Source organism: Hydra viridissima, unplaced genomic scaffold (assembly GCF_058129835.1).
Source record: "Hydra viridissima isolate aposymbiotic clone 2 unplaced genomic scaffold, HvirCarnegie_v1 scaffold_16, whole genome shotgun sequence".
Classification (NCBI taxonomy): domain Eukaryota; kingdom Metazoa; phylum Cnidaria; class Hydrozoa; order Anthoathecata; family Hydridae; genus Hydra; species Hydra viridissima.
In genome coordinates, this window is record NW_028324315.1 from 3,645,643 (window position 1) to 3,665,805 (window position 20,163).

General features: G+C 35.1%; 2 long non-coding RNA genes and 8 other non-coding genes across 10 annotated transcripts; all 10 read right to left on the reverse strand.

The window, feature by feature from the left end:
• Positions 1 to 378: 378 nt before the first annotated feature.
• LOC149877467 (uncharacterized) lies at positions 379 to 5,526 on the reverse strand. Its single transcript, XR_016447786.1, has 4 exons — positions 4,878 to 5,526; positions 4,495 to 4,646; positions 1,747 to 2,975; positions 379 to 1,310 (listed from the first exon to the last, which is right to left on the reverse strand). It is a non-coding gene; the product is annotated as an uncharacterized LOC149877467 (long non-coding RNA).
• On the reverse strand, positions 2,063 to 2,226 carry LOC149877468 (U1 spliceosomal RNA). Its single transcript, XR_016448276.1, has one exon. It is a non-coding gene; the product is annotated as a U1 spliceosomal RNA (small nuclear RNA).
• Positions 2,330 to 2,521, reverse strand: LOC149877469 (U2 spliceosomal RNA). Its single transcript, XR_016448207.1, has one exon. It is a non-coding gene; the product is annotated as a U2 spliceosomal RNA (small nuclear RNA).
• A 572-nt stretch (positions 5,527 to 6,098) lies between the features above and the next one.
• LOC149877470 (uncharacterized) lies at positions 6,099 to 10,693 on the reverse strand. The gene is made up of 4 exons (XR_016447789.1): positions 10,575 to 10,693; positions 10,192 to 10,343; positions 7,446 to 8,673; positions 6,099 to 7,009 (listed from the first exon to the last, which is right to left on the reverse strand). It is a non-coding gene; the product is annotated as an uncharacterized LOC149877470 (long non-coding RNA).
• LOC149877471 (U1 spliceosomal RNA) lies at positions 7,762 to 7,925 on the reverse strand. The gene has a single exon (XR_016448278.1). It is a non-coding gene; the product is annotated as a U1 spliceosomal RNA (small nuclear RNA).
• Positions 8,028 to 8,219, reverse strand: LOC149877472 (U2 spliceosomal RNA). The gene has a single exon (XR_016448209.1). It is a non-coding gene; the product is annotated as a U2 spliceosomal RNA (small nuclear RNA).
• A 2,763-nt stretch (positions 10,694 to 13,456) lies between the features above and the next one.
• Positions 13,457 to 13,621, reverse strand: LOC149877473 (U1 spliceosomal RNA). The gene has a single exon (XR_016448150.1). It is a non-coding gene; the product is annotated as a U1 spliceosomal RNA (small nuclear RNA).
• A 103-nt stretch (positions 13,622 to 13,724) lies between these two features.
• On the reverse strand, positions 13,725 to 13,916 carry LOC149877474 (U2 spliceosomal RNA). The gene has a single exon (XR_016448210.1). It is a non-coding gene; the product is annotated as a U2 spliceosomal RNA (small nuclear RNA).
• A 5,234-nt stretch (positions 13,917 to 19,150) lies between these two features.
• Positions 19,151 to 19,314, reverse strand: LOC149877475 (U1 spliceosomal RNA). The gene has a single exon (XR_016448170.1). It is a non-coding gene; the product is annotated as a U1 spliceosomal RNA (small nuclear RNA).
• Positions 19,315 to 19,417: 103 nt separating this feature from the next.
• Positions 19,418 to 19,609, reverse strand: LOC149877476 (U2 spliceosomal RNA). Its single transcript, XR_016448211.1, has one exon. It is a non-coding gene; the product is annotated as a U2 spliceosomal RNA (small nuclear RNA).
• Positions 19,610 to 20,163: the final 554 nt, after the last annotated feature.

Consider the following 20,163-nt stretch of genomic DNA (forward strand, 5'->3'; position numbering starts at 1 on the left):
TTAACAACATTCGTTATTTCGTAACTATCCAATTAATGCTTAATAGTTTTAAAATTTACCACAAAAGACTACATTAACTGTCTTGTAAGCGCCAATAAGAATATAATTAAATAAGTATACAACGCCTGGAAGGAAGAAATGTGCTGCTGTTTGTCTTTCTATAATCATCAACGAAGAAATGAAAAAGAAAAATCGGACTCTGGTTTGATTGACAATTCTGAATGCAATTTATACATTCTTGACGCACACAAACATGGTGACAAACAAACAATACTAGGAGCCAATAGTAATTTGCTAAAATTTTTTTTTTTTTTTTTTTTTGCAGGAATAGAGTTCTTATAGTTTTCGTTTCTAAAAAAGAAAAAAAAAAAAAAAAATGAAGAAAAAAAACAAGTCAAACAAAAAAACAACAACAACAAAAAACAAATAGGTTTTCAGTTGTTCATAGACTAAGACGGATTAGAACAACTCGAGTATTTTATTTTAGCAGCTAATTTGTTCTCGGCGATGTTTGCTCCATAAAATATAACGATTGCAACAGATATTTTCATTTGAACCCATTTTCTAATGCGTATAATGTTTTTAAAATTTGTGTGGCATAAGACTCTCGTCTCTTTCTCTTGCGCTTCTTGTCACCAGTTCCAGCGACTTTTCCGCCTTTCTTACCAGCGCGCTTCTCGCCTTTTTTTGCCACCTTTGGCGCTTGTTTTCCTCCGGCTTTTGGTGCGTCAGATCATTTCGACGAGCTTAGCAGTGAAAGTTTTTTCTTCTTTGTTTTCATTGCATTGCAACTGGATTTAATTTAAAGTAGATTTGTGGTTTCCAACTTGATAACTTTTCCGTTCTACGCACTTCTATTGGTTTTTAAAAGATTACGTCATTTGAGCATTGTTTATTTCTTTTTTACTATTGGTTAAAAAACTCTTTTCTGTTTAACAAAAAGCCGCACGAGATCTCTAGTCTGTCAGTCTGTTTTCAGTAGAAAACAAAATGTTAGCACGTGGAAAAGGAGGAAAAGCTAAGGCTAAGAGTGGCTTTCTTCAGTTTCCTGTTGGTCGTGTCTAATCTCATCGGTTTAGGCGCACCATCTACTTAGCTGGAGTTTTTGAAAACCTCTCCGCCGAAAATCTTAGAGCTAGCTGGTAATGCTGCACGCGATAACCAGAGAGCCAGGATCATTCCTCGTCGTTTGCAGCTAGCTGTTCGCAACGACGAAGAAGTTAAACAAGCTGTTGTTTGGTGTTACAATCGCGAGCAGCGGTGTGTTGCCAAACATTCAGGCTATGTTGCAATCGTTCCAAAACGGCAATCTAAACAATACCAAAGGCTAACTTCATAGCTACACACCTGTTCAAAGATTATTGTTAAGGCATTGGAAACTTACGCGAAGTTGATTTGTAGACTTGCTGCAACTTATCAAAACATGCAATAATAGCTGTTTTCAAGTCATAAACTACAAGTCAAAAAATATACCAGAATCCAATATGAAATATACAAAAATGGATGGAAATTGTTACTATTGTTGTTACTATCATTACTGTTAGTTTGTTATTGCCATTACTTATTTTTTATGATTATTACTATTGTTATTATCGTTATTATCATTGCTGTTGGTATTATTATTAGTCTGTTATTGCTATCATCATCTTTTATTACCATTATTACGATTGTTATTATTTTCAATCTTACTATTATTATCAAATTTTTATTATTGCGACTATTTTTTTTTCTTTCAACAATTATTACCATTATTGTTTTTTTATTACAGCCATTCATTGAATGATTTCTGGTGTTGCAGCCGTTCGATCACGCTTACTGGTTGCGACTAGATTTTCATTGATTTTATAAGAAAAAAAACAAAACAACAACAAAGAACTTTTGAACGAAATAAAATGTGTTTACACTTTTAGGAGGCTTTGTTTACCTTCTCACTGACAAATCTTCACTCGAGGATATATACATAACATATAAATACACATAAAACATACCTTTTCTCAAATACTCGTTTACGTCCAGTAACTCATAGAGGGCTGAGTGAGGGTTTTTTTTTTTGCATCTTTAAAGGGGGCGAGCGCGAACGCAGGCCCCCACTACCAGAAATTGTACGGTCGAGTTACCGACGTTAGCGGTAATCGCAGGGGTCAGCCCAGGCGAAGTGCAATGCAAGAGCCTCACCCTGGAAGAAGCCCCATGTTGATCAGGTTTACTTCCCCGTCAGGTAAGTATGCCTTTCCCGTTGTGTGGGGAGCCTCGGACGTGCCCCAATCTTCGCAATTGTGGTTTTTTGATTGGACCCTAACCGCATCGTTCCGTTTTTTTTTTTTTCTCTTTTTAATGGGCCGCACTCAGCAGTAGTGCAACGCCGAGGCAACCCGCGGTCAGGGCGAGGTAAACCTACGATCCCTTGACCAAATGCCAAAAATCAGATTAATATATGAGCCGGACTATGCCGGCGTACCAGATATTAAACTGATAAGAACAGATACTACACTTGATCTTAGCCATTAGGCCGAGAAGCGATACTTTTTCAACGAATTTGTGTGCTGGCTCCCTCCCTTTGAACGAAAAAACTTGTGGGCATTTGAATAAGTCGATGGGTAACTGTAAGTTTGAACAATGAAAACATGGGCTCGTTGTATGAAACTAAAACTGCAACAATTTCATTCTAAAACATTTGGGTTTTTTAACCTTCTTTCAGAAATAACCCAACTAACCAAGATTTAAAAATAACACTGGGCAGCAGCAGATTCAAATGCATAATGCGATCAAAAGCCAAGTTGAACAATCCAAAATCAACTCAAAATACTAGCGCCCCGACAGATTTTTTCTGTCAAAAAACATTTGGAGAACCTCTGTATTTAAATGTTCTTTTCATCTGTTGTAACGATGGTACTTTAATCCATCACCAAAACAGCAGAGCTTAGGAAGATTTGTTTGTCATTAGCCTCAAATAGCAATTTCTCACAAACTAAAATCTAAAAAACAAAGTTGAAGTTTAGAAATTTGGACGGTGTAAACTAATTTAAGACTTTAAACTGAGTAGCAAGAAATATTTTTGAAATATTTCTGTTTACATATAAATTAAACAAAGCATTTTATTGGAAGAAATGAACTCCTTAAATGTTTACTGACAAAAAGGTAAAACAATTTAAAAAAGTGACCTAAAACACTCAAAACATCAAACAACAAATGGAAAAGGACAAACTTATGACCCTAAATTACAGTTGACAGCATCATGTTAGCAAAAGTAATGCATGCATACACACAAACGTGCATACATACTTCCATACATACAATTTTCCATACATACATACATACATACATACAAACAAACTTCCATACATACATACATACATACATACATACATACATACATGCATGCATGCATGCATGCATGCATGCATTGATACATATATTCATGCATCCATGCGTCATGCCAATACCTTAGGACATTTAAACAGTGCGCTCTCAGTCCTGGACCACAGATAACCATGGGACTGATAGAGATAGCACCATACTGGAAGATTTAGCTAGCCTTCATCATAATCAGGTGGAATGTCAACAAATTGATTTCTATTCATGCTAATAGCCACAGAGCCATACAGAAAACTGCAGGGAACTTTGCAATCGAGCAATTGTAGATTGTCAGGCCAACTAATGAATTTATGGCAGAGATAACGAAGAAAATCATGAAAAGCCTTGCACATCATATCTCGATTTTTCACAAACTCACAGAGTGTGGTGAATGGAAGAATGCAAAGTTTTTTTAAAAAATTTTACATATTGCCCAACCTAAATCAAGCCTAAAAATGTATTTGCTTAAATTATAGAACCTCAGGATTGATGGAGAACAAAGTTAAAAATATTATCTAGCAGACTTGGGTCAATTTCAATTGTAAATGTAATTGAATTACGATTACTTGAAATTTTAATAGCAACTGAATTACAATGACTTGCACTTGTAATTCACTTACAAGTCATATTATTACAATTACTTGTGACTGTACCTTATAAAATACAATAACAATTACTTCATGAAAATACATTTAATTACAATTAAGTTACAGCCACAATTGAGCCAAGTCTGATGCTAACCTAACTTAACCCTTAACCAACCTTGGCCCAGAACCATATGTACACTCAAAATTCAGTACTTTCGACATTTTATTTTCAATGCTTAGACTTGCTACCTGAGGCTGGGTTAATTTTAACAGAAACTCTGTAAAACATTGAAAAGCCATGTTATGAAAAAGCCAAACAAAAGGTTTGATTCAAAGTGCATTGAACATGCCATTTTTTAAAAAAAAAATTGTCACGTATCTTTCATCAAACTAAAGGATTGTTTTAAAGAAGTGGACAGATTGTCCATTGAAAAGTATCCCTAATTGACCATTCATTTGTTGGCCTTGTGTCAGTTTAACTGTAAAAGAAATAAAGCTGTGAACAAACTAGAAGAAGAAATTCTCAGAAAGATGCTTCTTCTGTTTCACTCACCGATACGAGCGAGAAGAACTCCTCACTTTTCCTCGCTCACTGGGATGCTCTTGTGAGTAGCAGTAGTAGGAGTAGTAGCAGTGGTAGTGCAGATTCTAATACAGATATTTCAGGAACTCAAGACGGACTCTGAAAGTCTCTTGTGACTACCCCTAAAAATGCAAATTTATTTCTAAGCATTATTTTTTTTTTTAATCAGGAACTATTTTTAAGTATTTTTGAAGACTTGAGAGAGTAAAGTGTACAAAACAGTAGTGGCTAAACTGCTTCAAGTTTTAAAATATAAGGTAGAAAACATTGAAAATAAGTAGCGCAGTACTTTTTGTTACTTAAAGCATTCTTGATAAATGATAAAAACTTAAATGGAACTCCTCTAAACTCACTTGTCTTGGTTTTGTCTTAGATACTCTTTTCTTCCATTTTTTTTTTTTTTTTTTTTTTTAATTCGAAACAAACCAAACCAAAAGCACCTTTACGGCTCCTTGACGCTAGGCCGACACCAATAACTTTAGTAGGACTGCGCGTAACCACTACACCGTTGTTAAACTAAGATCGTAGTAACTAAGTAACTAAGTTAAACTAAATTCGTGGAGCGTAGTAACTCCTTCAGTTTACCTGTCAGTTAAATGATGAAAAGTGTACGTGATCATTCGATCTTAGGCTTTTTTTTTTTTATTTCATTGTTCCCCTTCCCGAAACCCCGAAATGAACGAAATACGATTGGCAAGTATTTGATGCATACCTTAATACACAGTGACTAAAATGTAGTATGTGTTTTTTCCGTGCCCAGCGAATGGTCGGAAGATAGTGCATGCTTTTAGATATCTTAGAGCTTGCGGTTTCATACTAGTGCCCAAGCCTTTGTGTGATTCTTTTTTAAAAAAAAGCAGAAGTTAGATTTTTTGCATTTAATGACAAAAATTTTAGCAAGATCTAATGATTAAATCTGAATAATGATTTTTAAAAACCATGTTCTGCCTCAGTTGCACATAAAATGGTCATATTCTAATCAAGAAGTAGTTAAGCTCTCTCAATCTTTTATTTTCTGCAACCTTCCTAAAGAAAAACATTCGTTATTCAAAAGAAATTATTCAAACAGTTTTTTGTTTTCTTTTCTTTCTTTTCCATTTGTGATCAAATTATGGTTAGTACTAACGGTAGCACATTGCATCCACTTCCTCGTTATTAGTATTTTCTTACCAGCATTAACAACATTCGTTATTTCGTAACTATCCAATTAATGCTTAATAGTTTTAAAATTTACCACAAAAGACTACATTAACTGTCTTGTAAGCGCCAATAAGAATATAATTAAATAAGTATACAACGCCTGGAAGGAAGAAATGTGCTGCTGTTTGTCTTTCTATAATCATCAACGAAGAAATGAAAAAGAAAAATCGGACTCTGGTTTGATTGACAATTCTGAATGCAATTTATACATTCTTGACGCACACAAACATGGTGACAAACAAACAATACTAGGAGCCAATAGTAATTTGCTAAAATTTTTTTTTTTTTTTTTTTTTGCAGGAATAGAGTTCTTATAGTTTTCGTTTCTAAAAAAGAAAAAAAAAAAAAAAAATGAAGAAAAAAAACAAGTCAAACAAAAAAACAACAACAACAAAAAACAAATAGGTTTTCAGTTGTTCATAGACTAAGACGGATTAGAACAACTCGAGTATTTTATTTTAGCAGCTAATTTGTTCTCGGCGATGTTTGCTCCATAAAATATAACGATTGCAACAGATATTTTCATTTGAACCCATTTTCTAATGCGTATAATGTTTTTAAAATTTGTGTGGCATAAGACTCTCGTCTCTTTCTCTTGCGCTTCTTGTCACCAGTTCCAGCGACTTTTCCGCCTTTCTTACCAGCGCGCTTCTCGCCTTTTTTTGCCACCTTTGGCGCTTGTTTTCCTCCGGCTTTTGGTGCGTCAGATCATTTCGACGAGCTTAGCAGTGAAAGTTTTTTCTTCTTTGTTTTCATTGCATTGCAACTGGATTTAATTTAAAGTAGATTTGTGGTTTCCAACTTGATAACTTTTCCGTTCTACGCACTTCTATTGGTTTTTAAAAGATTACGTCATTTGAGCATTGTTTATTTCTTTTTTACTATTGGTTAAAAAACTCTTTTCTGTTTAACAAAAAGCCGCACGAGATCTCTAGTCTGTCAGTCTGTTTTCAGTAGAAAACAAAATGTTAGCACGTGGAAAAGGAGGAAAAGCTAAGGCTAAGAGTGGCTTTCTTCAGTTTCCTGTTGGTCGTGTCTAATCTCATCGGTTTAGGCGCACCATCTACTTAGCTGGAGTTTTTGAAAACCTCTCCGCCGAAAATCTTAGAGCTAGCTGGTAATGCTGCACGCGATAACCAGAGAGCCAGGATCATTCCTCGTCGTTTGCAGCTAGCTGTTCGCAACGACGAAGAAGTTAAACAAGCTGTTGTTTGGTGTTACAATCGCGAGCAGCGGTGTGTTGCCAAACATTCAGGCTATGTTGCAATCGTTCCAAAACGGCAATCTAAACAATACCAAAGGCTAACTTCATAGCTACACACCTGTTCAAAGATTATTGTTAAGGCATTGGAAACTTACGCGAAGTTGATTTGTAGACTTGCTGCAACTTATCAAAACATGCAATAATAGCTGTTTTCAAGTCATAAACTACAAGTCAAAAAATATACCAGAATCCAATATGAAATATACAAAAATGGATGGAAATTGTTACTATTGTTGTTACTATCATTACTGTTAGTTTGTTATTGCCATTACTTATTTTTTATGATTATTACTATTGTTATTATCGTTATTATCATTGCTGTTGGTATTATTATTAGTCTGTTATTGCTATCATCATCTTTTATTACCATTATTACGATTGTTATTATTTTCAATCTTACTATTATTATCAAATTTTTATTATTGCGACTATTTTTTTTTCTTTCAACAATTATTACCATTATTGTTTTTTTATTACAGCCATTCATTGAATGATTTCTGGTGTTGCAGCCGTTCGATCACGCTTACTGGTTGCGACTAGATTTTCATTGATTTTATAAGAAAAAAAACAAAACAACAACAAAGAACTTTTGAACGAAATAAAATGTGTTTACACTTTTAGGAGGCTTTGTTTACCTTCTCACTGACAAATCTTCACTCGAGGATATATACATAACATATAAATACACATAAAACATACCTTTTCTCAAATACTCGTTTACGTCCAGTAACTCATAGAGGGCTGAGTGAGGGTTTTTTTTTTTGCATCTTTAAAGGGGGCGAGCGCGAACGCAGGCCCCCACTACCAGAAATTGTACGGTCGAGTTACCGACGTTAGCGGTAATCGCAGGGGTCAGCCCAGGCGAAGTGCAATGCAAGAGCCTCACCCTGGAAGAAGCCCCATGTTGATCAGGTTTACTTCCCCGTCAGGTAAGTATGCCTTTCCCGTTGTGTGGGGAGCCTCGGACGTGCCCCAATCTTCGCAATTGTGGTTTTTTGATTGGACCCTAACCGCATCGTTCCGTTTTTTTTTTTTCTCTTTTTAATGGGCCGCACTCAGCAGTAGTGCAACGCCGAGGCAACCCGCGGTCAGGGCGAGGTAAACCTACGATCCCTTGACCAAATGCCAAAAATCAGATTAATATATGAGCCGGACTATGCCGGCGTACCAGATATTAAACTGATAAGAACAGATACTACACTTGATCTTAGCCATTAGGCCGAGAAGCGATACTTTTTCAACGAATTTGTGTGCTGGCTCCCTCCCTTTGAACGAAAAAACTTGTGGGCATTTGAATAAGTCGATGGGTAACTGTAAGTTTGAACAATGAAAACATGGGCTCGTTGTATGAAACTAAAACTGCAACAATTTCATTCTAAAACATTTGGGTTTTTTAACCTTCTTTCAGAAATAACCCAACTAACCAAGATTTAAAAATAACACTGGGCAGCAGCAGATTCAAATGCATAATGCGATCAAAAGCCAAGTTGAACAATCCAAAATCAACTCAAAATACTAGCGCCCCGACAGATTTTTTCTGTCAAAAAACATTTGGAGAACCTCTGTATTTAAATGTTCTTTTCATCTGTTGTAACGATGGTACTTTAATCCATCACCAAAACAGCAGAGCTTAGGAAGATTTGTTTGTCATTAGCCTCAAATAGCAATTTCTCACAAACTAAAATCTAAAAAACAAAGTTGAAGTTTAGAAATTTGGACGGTGTAAACTAATTTAAGACTTTAAACTGAGTAGCAAGAAATATTTTTGAAATATTTCTGTTTACATATAAATTAAACAAAGCATTTTATTGGAAGAAATGAACTCCTTAAATGTTTACTGACAAAAAGGTAAAACAATTTAAAAAAGTGACCTAAAACACTCAAAACATCAAACAACAAATGGAAAAGGACAAACTTATGACCCTAAATTACAGTTGACAGCATCATGTTAGCAAAAGTAATGCATGCATACACACAAACGTGCATACATACTTCCATACATACAATTTTCCATACATACATACATACATACATACAAACAAACTTCCATACATACATACATACATACATACATACATACATACATGCATGCATGCATGCATGCATGCATGCATTGATACATATATTCATGCATCCATGCGTCATGCCAATACCTTAGGACATTTAAACAGTGCGCTCTCAGTCCTGGACCACAGATAACCATGGGACTGATAGAGATAGCACCATACTGGAAGATTTAGCTAGCCTTCATCATAATCAGGTGGAATGTCAACAAATTGATTTCTATTCATGCTAATAGCCACAGAGCCATACAGAAAACTGCAGGGAACTTTGCAATCGAGCAATTGTAGATTGTCAGGCCAACTAATGAATTTATGGCAGAGATAACGAAGAAAATCATGAAAAGCCTTGCACATCATATCTCGATTTTTCACAAACTCACAGAGTGTGGTGAATGGAAGAATGCAAAGTTTTTTAAAAAATTTTACATATTGCCCAACCTAAATCAAGCCTAAAAATGTATTTGCTTAAATTATAGAACCTCAGGATTGATGGAGAACAAAGTTAAAAATATTATCTAGCAGACTTGGGTCAATTTCAATTGTAAATGTAATTGAATTACGATTACTTGAAATTTTAATAGCAACTGAATTACAATGACTTGCACTTGTAATTCACTTACAAGTCATATTATTACAATTACTTGTGACTGTACCTTATAAAATACAATAACAATTACTTCATGAAAATACATTTAATTACAATTAAGTTACAGCCACAATTGAGCCAAGTCTGATGCTAACCTAACTTAACCCTTAACCAACCTTGGCCCAGAACCATATGTACACTCAAAATTCAGTACTTTCGACATTTTATTTTCAATGCTTAGACTTGCTACCTGAGGCTGGGTTAATTTTAACAGAAACTCTGTAAAACATTGAAAAGCCATGTTATGAAAAAGCCAAACAAAAGGTTTGATTCAAAGTGCATTGAACATGCCATTTTTTAAAAAAAAAATTGTCACGTATCTTTCATCAAACTAAAGGATTGTTTTAAAGAAGTGGACAGATTGTCCATTGAAAAGTATCCCTAATTGACCATTCATTTGTTGGCCTTGTGTCAGTTTAACTGTAAAAGAAATAAAGCTGTGAACAAACTAGAAGAAGAAATTCTCAGAAAGATGCTTCTTCTGTTTCACTCACCGATACGAGCGAGAAGAACTCCTCACTTTTCCTCGCTCACTGGGATGCTCTTGTGAGTAGCAGTAGTAGGAGTAGTAGCAGTGGTAGTGCAGATTCTAATACAGATATTTCAGGAACTCAAGACGGACTCTGAAAGTCTCTTGTGACTACCCCTAAAAATGCAAATTTATTTCTAAGCATTATTTTTTTTTTAATCAGGAACTATTTTTTAAGTATTTTTGAAGACTTGAGAGAGTAAAGTGTACAAAACAGTAGTGGCTAAACTGCTTCAAGTTTTAAAATATAAGGTAGAAAACATTGAAAATAAGTAGCGCAGTACTTTTTGTTACTTAAAGCATTCTTGATAAATGATAAAAACTTAAATGGAACTCCTCTAAACTCACTTGTCTTGGTTTTGTCTTAGATACTCTTTTCTTCCATTTTTTTTTTTTTTTTTTTTTTAATTCGAAACAAACCAAACCAAAAGCACCTTTACGGCTCCTTGACGCTAGGCCGACACCAATAACTTTAGTAGGACTGCGCGTAACCACTACACCGTTGTTAAACTAAGATCGTAGTAACTAAGTAACTAAGTTAAACTAAATTCGTGGAGCGTAGTAACTCCTTCAGTTTACCTGTCAGTTAAATGATGAAAAGTGTACGTGATCATTCGATCTTAGGCTTTTTTTTTTTATTTCATTGTTCCCCTTCCCGAAACCCCGAAATGAACGAAATACGATTGGCAAGTATTTGATGCATACCTTAATACACAGTGACTAAAATGTAGTATGTGTTTTTTCCGTGCCCAGCGAATGGTCGGAAGATAGTGCATGCTTTTAGATATCTTAGAGCTTGCGGTTTCATACTAGTGCCCAAGCCTTTGTGTGATTCTTTTTTAAAAAAAAGCAGAAGTTAGATTTTTTGCATTTAATGACAAAAATTTTAGCAAGATCTAATGATTAAATCTGAATAATGATTTTTAAAAACCATGTTCTGCCTCAGTTGCACATAAAATGGTCATATTCTAATCAAGAAGTAGTTAAGCTCTCTCAATCTTTTATTTTCTGCAACCTTCCTAAAGAAAAACATTCGTTATTCAAAAGAAATTATTCAAACAGTTTTTTGTTTTCTTTTCTTTCTTTTCCATTTGTGATCAAATTATGGTTAGTACTAACGGTAGCACATTGCATCCACTTCCTCGTTATTAGTATTTTCTTACCAGCATTAACAACATTCGTTATTTCGTAACTATCCAATTAATGCTTAATAGTTTTAAAATTTACCACAAAAGACTACATTAACTGTCTTGTAAGCGCCAATAAGAATATAATTAAATAAGTATACAACGCCTGGAAGGAAGAAATGTGCTGCTGTTTGTCTTTCTATAATCATCAACGAAGAAATGAAAAAGAAAAATCGGACTCTGGTTTGATTGACAATTCTGAATGCAATTTATACATTCTTGACGCACACAAACATGGTGACAAACAAACAATACTAGGAGCCAATAGTAATTTGCTAAAATTTTTTTTTTTTTTTTTTTTTGCAGGAATAGAGTTCTTATAGTTTTCGTTTCTAAAAAAGAAAAAAAAAAAAAAAATGAAGAAAAAAAACAAGTCAAACAAAAAAACAACAACAACAAAAAACAAATAGGTTTTCAGTTGTTCATAGACTAAGACGGATTAGAACAACTCGAGTATTTTATTTTAGCAGCTAATTTGTTCTCGGCGATGTTTGCTCCATAAAATATAACGATTGCAACAGATATTTTCATTTGAACCCATTTTCTAATGCGTATAATGTTTTTAAAAATTTGTGTGGCATAAGACTCTCGTCTCTTTCTCTTGCGCTTCTTGTCACCAGTTCCAGCGACTTTTCCGCCTTTCTTACCAGCGCGCTTCTCGCCTTTTTTTGCCACCTTTGGCGCTTGTTTTCCTCCGGCTTTTGGTGCGTCAGATCATTTCGACGAGCTTAGCAGTGAAAGTTTTTTCTTCTTTGTTTTCATTGCATTGCAACTGGATTTAATTTAAAGTAGATTTGTGGTTTCCAACTTGATAACTTTTCCGTTCTACGCACTTCTATTGGTTTTTAAAAGATTACGTCATTTGAGCATTGTTTATTTCTTTTTTACTATTGGTTAAAAAACTCTTTTCTGTTTAACAAAAAGCCGCACGAGATCTCTAGTCTGTCAGTCTGTTTTCAGTAGAAAACAAAATGTTAGCACGTGGAAAAGGAGGAAAAGCTAAGGCTAAGAGTGGCTTTCTTCAGTTTCCTGTTGGTCGTGTCTAATCTCATCGGTTTAGGCGCACCATCTACTTAGCTGGAGTTTTTGAAAACCTCTCCGCCGAAAATCTTAGAGCTAGCTGGTAATGCTGCACGCGATAACCAGAGAGCCAGGATCATTCCTCGTCGTTTGCAGCTAGCTGTTCGCAACGACGAAGAAGTTAAACAAGCTGTTGTTTGGTGTTACAATCGCGAGCAGCGGTGTGTTGCCAAACATTCAGGCTATGTTGCAATCGTTCCAAAACGGCAATCTAAACAATACCAAAGGCTAACTTCATAGCTACACACCTGTTCAAAGATTATTGTTAAGGCATTGGAAACTTACGCGAAGTTGATTTGTAGACTTGCTGCAACTTATCAAAACATGCAATAATAGCTGTTTTCAAGTCATAAACTACAAGTCAAAAAATATACCAGAATCCAATATGAAATATACAAAAATGGATGGAAATTGTTACTATTGTTGTTACTATCATTACTGTTAGTTTGTTATTGCCATTACTTATTTTTTATGATTATTACTATTGTTATTATCGTTATTATCATTGCTGTTGGTATTATTATTAGTCTGTTATTGCTATCATCATCTTTTATTACCATTATTACGATTGTTATTATTTTCAATCTTACTATTATTATCAAATTTTTATTATTGCGACTATTTTTTTTTCTTTCAACAATTATTACCATTATTGTTTTTTTATTACAGCCATTCATTGAATGATTTCTGGTGTTGCAGCCGTTCGATCACGCTTACTGGTTGCGACTAGATTTTCATTGATTTTATAAGAAAAAAAACAAAACAACAACAAAGAACTTTTGAACGAAATAAAATGTGTTTACACTTTTAGGAGGCTTTGTTTACCTTCTCACTGACAAATCTTCACTCGAGGATATATACATAACATATAAATACACATAAAACATACCTTTTCTCAAATACTCGTTTACGTCCAGTAACTCATAGAGGGCTGAGTGAGGGTTTTTTTTTTTGCATCTTTAAAGGGGGCGAGCGCGAACGCAGGCCCCCCACTACCAGAAATTGTACGGTCGAGTTACCGACGTTAGCGGTAATCGCAGGGGTCAGCCCAGGCGAAGTGCAATGCAAGAGCCTCACCCTGGAAGAAGCCCCATGTTGATCAGGTTTACTTCCCCGTCAGGTAAGTATGCCTTTCCCGTTGTGTGGGGAGCCTCGGACGTGCCCCAATCTTCGCAATTGTGGTTTTTTGATTGGACCCTAACCGCATCGTTCCGTTTTTTTTTTTTTCTCTTTTTAATGGGCCGCACTCAGCAGTAGTGCAACGCCGAGGCAACCCGCGGTCAGGGCGAGGTAAACCTACGATCCCTTGACCAAATGCCAAAAATCAGATTAATATATGAGCCGGACTATGCCGGCGTACCAGATATTAAACTGATAAGAACAGATACTACACTTGATCTTAGCCATTAGGCCGAGAAGCGATACTTTTTCAACGAATTTGTGTGCTGGCTCCCTCCCTTTGAACGAAAAAACTTGTGGGCATTTGAATAAGTCGATGGGTAACTGTAAGTTTGAACAATGAAAACATGGGCTCGTTGTATGAAACTAAAACTGCAACAATTTCATTCTAAAACATTTGGGTTTTTAACCTTCTTTCAGAAATAACCCAACTAACCAAGATTTAAAAATAACACTGGGCAGCAGCAGATTCAAATGCATAATGCGATCAAAAGCCAAGTTGAACAATCCAAAATCAACTCAAAATACTAGCGCCCCGACAGATTTTTTCTGTCAAAAAACATTTGGAGAACCTCTGTATTTTAAATGTTCTTTTCATCTGTTGTAACGATGGTACTTTAATCCATCACCAAAACAGCAGAGCTTAGGAAGATTTGTTTGTCATTAGCCTCAAATAGCAATTTCTCACAAACTAAAATCTAAAAAACAAAGTTGAAGTTTAGAAATTTGGACGGTGTAAACTAATTTAAGACTTTAAACTGAGTAGCAAGAAATATTTTGAAATATTTCTGTTTACATATAAATTAAACAAAGCATTTTATTGGAAGAAATGAACTCCTTAAATGTTTACTGACAAAAAGGTAAAACAATTTAAAAAGTGACCTAAAACACTCAAACATCAAACAACAAATGGAAAAGGACAAACTTATGACCCTAAATTACAGTTGACAGCATCATGTTAGCAAAAGTAATGCATGCATACACACAAACGTGCATACATACTTCCATACATACAATTTTCCATACATACATACATACATACATACAAACAAACTTCCATACATACATACATACATACATACATACATACATACATGCATGCATGCATGCATGCATGCATGCATTGATACATATATTCATGCATCCATGCGTCATGCCAATACCTTAGGACATTAAACAGTGCGCTCTCAGTCCTGACCACAGATAACCATGGGACTGATAGAGATAGCACCATACTGGAAGATTTAGCTAGCCTTCATCATAATCAGGTGGAATGTCAACAAATTGATTTCTATTCATGCTAATAGCCACAGAGCCATACAGAAAACTGCAGGGAACTTTGCAATCGAGCAATTGTAGATTGTCAGGCCAACTAATGAATTTATGGCAGAGATAACGAAGAAAATCATGAAAAGCCTTGCACATCATATCTCGATTTTTCACAAACTCACAGAGTGTGGTGAATGGAAGAATGCAAAGTTTTTTTAAAAAATTTTACATATTGCCCAACCTAAATCAAGCCTAAAAATGTATTTGCTTAAATTATAGAACCTCAGGATTGATGGAGAACCAAAGTTAAAAATATTATCTAGCAGACTTGGGTCAATTTCAATTGTAAATGTAATTGAATTACGATTACTTGAAATTTTAATAGCAACTGAATTACAATGACTTGCACTTGTAATTCACTTACAAGTCATATTATTACAATTACTTGTGACTGTACCTTATAAAATACAATAACAATTACTTCATGAAAATACATTTAATTACAATTAAGTTACAGCCACAATTGAGCCAAGTCTGATGCTAACCTAACTTAACCCTTAACCAACCTTGGCCCAGAACCATATGTACACTCAAAATTCAGTACTTTCGACATTTTATTTTCAATGCTTAGACTTGCTACCTGAGGCTGGGTTAATTTTAACAGAAACTCTGTAAAACATTGAAAAGCCATGTTATGAAAAAGCCAAACAAAAGGTTTGATTCAAAGTGCATTGAACATGCCATTTTTTAAAAAAAAAATTGTCACGTATCTTTCATCAAACTAAAGGATTGTTTTAAAGAAGTGGACAGATTGTCCATTGAAAAGTATCCCTAATTGACCATTCATTTGTTGGCCTTGTGTCAGTTTAACTGTAAAAGAAATAAAGCTGTGAACAAACTAGAAGAAGAAATTCTCAGAAAGATGCTTCTTCTGTTTCACTCACCGATACGAGCGAGAAGAACTCCTCACTTTTCCTCGCTCACTGGGATGCTCTTGTGAGTAGCAGTAGTAGGAGTAGTAGCAGTGGTAGTGCAGATTCTAATACAGATATTTCAGGAACTCAAGACGGACTCTGAAAGTCTCTTGTGACTACCCCTAAAAATGCAAATTTATTTCTAAGCATTATTTTTTTTTTTAATCAGGAACTATTTTTAAGTATTTTTTGAAGACTTGAGAGAGTAAAGTGTACAAAACAGTAGTGGCTAAACTGCTTCAAGTTTTAAAATATAAGGTAGAAAACATTGAAAATAAGTAGCGCAGTACTTTTTGTTACTTAAAGCATTCTTGATAAATGATAAAAACTTAAATGGAACTCCTCTAAACTCACTTGTCTTGGTTTTGTCTTAGATACTCTTTTCTTCCATTTTTTTTTTTTTTTTTTTTTTTAATTCGAAACAAACCAAACCAAAAGCACCTTTACGGCTCCTTGACGCTAGGCCGACACCAATAACTTTAGTAGGACTGCGCGTAACCACTACACCGTTGTTAAACTAAGATCGTAGTAACTAAGTAACTAAGTTAAACTAAATTCGTGGAGCGTAGTAACTCCTTCAGTTTACCTGTCAGTTAAATGATGAAAAGTGTACGTGATCATTCGATCTTAGGCTTTTTTTTTTTATTTCATTGTTCCCCTTCCCGAAACCCCGAAATGAACGAAATACGATTGGCAAGTATTTGATGCATACCTTAATACACAGTGACTAAAATGTAGTATGTGTTTTTTCCGTGCCCAGCGAATGGTCGGAAGATAGTGCATGCTTTTAGATATCTTAGAGCTTGCGGTTTCATACTAGTGCCCAAGCCTTTGTGTGATTCTTTTTTAAAAAAAAGCAGAAGTTAGATTTTTTGCATTTAATGACAAAAATTTTAGCAAGATCTAATGATTAAATCTGAATAATGATTTTAAAAACCATGTTCTGCCTCAGTTGCACATAAAATGGTCATATTCTAATCAAGAAGTAGTTAAGCTCTCTCAATCTTTTATTTTCTGCAACCTTCCTAAAGAAAAACATTCGTTATTCAAAAGAAATTATTCAAACAGTTTTTGTTTTCTTTTCTTTTCTTTTCCATTTGTGATCAAATTATGGTTAGTACTAACGGTAGCACATTGCATCCACTTCCTCGTTATTAGTATTTTCTTACCAGCATTAACAACATTCGTTATTTCGTAACTATCCAATTAATGCTTAATAGTTTTAAAATTTACCACAAAAGACTACATTAACTGTCTTGTAAGCGCCAATAAGAATATAATTAAATAAGTATACAACGCCTGGAAGGAAGAAATGTGCTGCTGTTTGTCTTTCTATAATCATCAACGAAGAAATGAAAAAGAAAAATCGGGACTCTGGTTTGATTGACAATTCTGAATGCAATTTATACATTCTTGACGCACACAAACATGGTGACAAACAAACAATACTAGGAGCCAATAGTAATTTGCTAAAATTTTTTTTTTTTTTTTTTTTTGCAGGAATAGAGTTCTTATAGTTTTCGTTTCTAAAAAGAAAAAAAAAAAAAAAATGAAGAAAAAAACAAGTCAAACAAAAAAACAACAACAACAAAAAACAAATAGGTTTTCAGTTGTTCATAGACTAAGACGGATTAGAACAACTCGAGTATTTTATTTTAGCAGCTAATTTGTTCTCGGCGATGTTTGCTCCATAAAATATAACGATTGCAACAGATATTTTCATTTGAACCCATTTTCTAATGCGTATAATGTTTTTAAAATTTGTGTGGCATAAGACTCTCGTCTCTTTCTCTTGCGCTTCTTGTCACCAGTTCCAGCGACTTTTTCCGCCTTTCTTACCAGCGCGCTTCTCGCCTTTTTTGCCACCTTTGGCGCTTGTTTTCCTCCGCTTTTGGTGCGTCAGATCATTTCGACGAGCTTAGCAGTGAAAGTTTTTTCTTCTTTGTTTTCATTGCATTGCAACTGGATTTAATTTAAAGTAGATTTGTGGTTTCCAACTTGATAACTTTTCCGTTCTACGCACTTCTATTGGTTTTTAAAAGATTACGTCATTTGAGCATTGTTTATTTCTTTTTTACTATTGGTTAAAAAACTCTTTTTCTGTTTAACAAAAAGCCGCACGAGATCTCTAGTCTGTCAGTCTGTTTTCAGTAGAAAACAAAATGTTAGCACGTGGAAAAGGAGGAAAAGCTAAGGCTAAGAGTGGCTTTCTTCAGTTTCCTGTTGGTCCGTGTCTAATCTCATCGGTTTAGGCGCCACCATCTACTTAGCTGGAGTTTTTGAAAACCTCTCCGCCGAAAATCTTAGAGCTAGCTGGTAATGCTGCACGCGATAACCAGAGAGCCAGGATCATTCCTCGTCGTTTGCAGCTAGCTGTTCGCAACGACGAAGAAGTTAAACAAGCTGTTGTTTGGTGTTACAATCGCGAGCAGCGGTGTGTTGCCAAACATTCAGGCTATGTTGCAATCGTTCCAAAACGGCAATCTAAACAATACCAAAGGCTAACTTCATAGCTACACACCTGTTCAAAGGATTATTGTTAAGGCATTGGAAACTTACGCGAAGTTGATTTGTAGACTTGCTGCAACTTATCAAAACATGCAATAATAGCTGTTTTCAAGTCATAAACTACAAGTCAAAAAATATACCAGAATCCAATATGAAATATACAAAAATGGATGGAAATTGTTACTATTGTTGTTACTATCATTACTGTTAGTTTGTTATTGCCATTACTTATTTTTATGATTATTACTATTGTTATTATCGTTATTATCATTGCTGTTGGTATTATTATTAGTCTGTTATTGCTATCATCATCTTTATTACCATTATTACGATTGTTATTATTTTCAATCTTACTATTATTATCAAATTTTTATTATTGCGACTATTTTTTTTTCTTTCAACAATTATTACCATTATTGTTTTTTTATTACAGCCATTCATTGAATGATTTCTGGTGTTGCAGCCGTTCGATCACGCTTACTGGTTGCGACTAGATTTTCATTGATTTTATAAGAAAAAAAACAAAACAACAACAAAGAACTTTTGAACGAAATAAAATGTGTTTACACTTTTAGGAGGCTTTGTTTACCTTCTCACTGACAAATCTTCACTCGAGGATATATACATAACATATAAATACACATAAAACATACCTTTTCTCAAATACTCGTTTACGTCCAGTAACTCATAGAGGGCTGAGTGAGGGTTTTTTTTTTTGCATCTTTAAAGGGGGCGAGCGCGAACGCAGGCCCCCACTACCAGAAATTGTACGGTCGAGTTACCGACGTTAGCGGTAATCGCAGGGGTCAGCCCAGGCGAAGTGCAATGCAAGAGCCATCACCCTGGAAGAAGCCCCATGTTGATCAGGTTACTTCCCCGTCAGGTAAGTATGCCTTTCCCGTTGTGTGGGGAGCCTCGGACGTGCCCCAATCTTCGCAATTGTGGTTTTTTGATTGGACCCTAACCGCATCGTTCCGTTTTTTTTTTTTTCTCTTTTTAATGGGCCGCACTCAGCAGTAGTGCAACGCCGAGGCAACCCGCGGTCAGGGCGAGGTAAACCTACGATCCCTTGACCAAATGCCAAAAATCAGATTAATATATGAGCCGGACTATGCCGGCGTACCAGATATTAAACTGATAAGAACAGATACTACACTTGATCTTAGCCATTAGGCCGAGAAGCGATACTTTTTCAACGAATTTGTGTGCTGGCTCCCTCCCTTTGAACGAAAAAACTTGTGGGCATTTGAATAAGTCGATGGGTAACTGTAAGTTTGAACAATGAAAACATGGGCTCGTTGTATGAAACTAAAACTGCAACAATTTCATTCTAAAACATTTGGGTTTTTTAACCTTCTTTCAGAAATAACCCAACTAACCAAGATTTAAAAATAACACTGGGCAGCAGCAGATTCAAATGCATAATGCGATCAAAAGCCAAGTTGAACAATCCAAAATCAACTCAAAATACTAGCGCCCCGACAGATTTTTTCTGTCAAAAAACATTTGGAGAACCTCTGTATTTAAATGTTCTTTTCATCTGTTGTAACGATGGTACTTTAATCCATCACCAAAACAGCAGAGCTTAGGAAGATTTGTTTGTCATTAGCCTCAAATAGCAATTTCTCACAAACTAAAATCTAAAAAACAAAGTTGAAGTTTAGAAATTTGGACGGTGTAAACTAATTTAAGACTTTAAACTGAGTAGCAAGAAATATTTTTGAAATATTTCTGTTTACA